The following is a 1203-nucleotide window of genomic DNA, read 5'->3' as shown; positions in this document are numbered from 1 at the left end:
GGTTTGATTACTCAGCACCACATAAGCAGAAAAATAAATAAATAAAATTTTTAAAAATCTTCATTGTCCAAGAAGCATTGTACTCACAACCTGACTTATAGAATTATAACCTCTTTGCAAAACTACTTAATAATAACAATTTAAAAACCCCTCATATGTGTTGAAAATAAACTACATAAGCAACTTTCAGGTGGAGACTGGAGAGAGGGACTGGGAGGGAATAAGGGAAGGGATGACACTGAACCAAAGGAAACCTACTCATTACCTGACTTATATAACTGTAATCCCTCTGTATATCAACTTTAAAACAACAGTAAGGTAAAAAACATTTTTAAAAACCTCATACTTGATTCAGTTATTGGAAATATTTTAAATGCATTTAAGCCAAGCTGAATACATGAATCTACTTCATGAACTGTAACTTTAATGAAATCTAAATATGCAATATTTCCAGTGAAGTTTGGTGTTTAAATTGAGATTTGCCACAAGTATGAAATATATACCAGATTTCAAAAACTCAGTGAAAACTACAAAATAATTTAAGATGTCTTGGTAATATTTTATATTAATGTGACTTCTGGAAAATGTAAAATTACAGTGTGACTGAAATATTGTATTTTTGAAGGAGAGGCCACTTTAGCAAGGAAGAAGCATGAAAGGAGAGCCTTAATTCCTGTAGGAACTGGGGAAGGGGTTACTGCAGAATAAATTCCATGATCCCAGGCAAAGTGTTGGTAACATCCCTGGCTTCTGAGGACCAATGGCAGAAATACAGCCTCTTGATGACTTGCCAGCTCTGCCTGGAATTCCTCTTCCTGTCCAGGCACAACGTACCCAACACCTTGGAATTTTGCCATTGCCTTGGTAGCATAAGACCATAATTGTTTGCTTTGATTTGTGACCATGACATTTCAATAAGCAGGAAACTCTCCAAATTGGCATCAATTCTATGTTCACGTCTCTTTCAAAGTTTACCTTAGGCCCAAGGTGAAGTAGGAATTCACTCAGCAGGCAGTTGTTCTCTGGTTTTCAATGTTTTCCTCTAGAACAGCCTTGTTTTCAAGAAGATTTGCAGTCAGACTGCTGAGGCTACGAGAGAAAATCTGGCCAAGGGGACCCAGCCCCCGCCTTGCCTGGCTCAGCACATCTGGAAGTGGTTTCTCAAGGGCCGCCTCCCTGCCTTCAATGTCTGGATTCCCAGCT

This window comes from Dipodomys spectabilis, unplaced genomic scaffold, assembly GCF_019054845.1.
Source record: "Dipodomys spectabilis isolate Male_0828 unplaced genomic scaffold, ASM1905484v1 ptg000163l, whole genome shotgun sequence".
NCBI lineage: Eukaryota > Metazoa > Chordata > Mammalia > Rodentia > Heteromyidae > Dipodomys > Dipodomys spectabilis.
Note: the sequence above shows the minus strand (reverse complement) of the source record.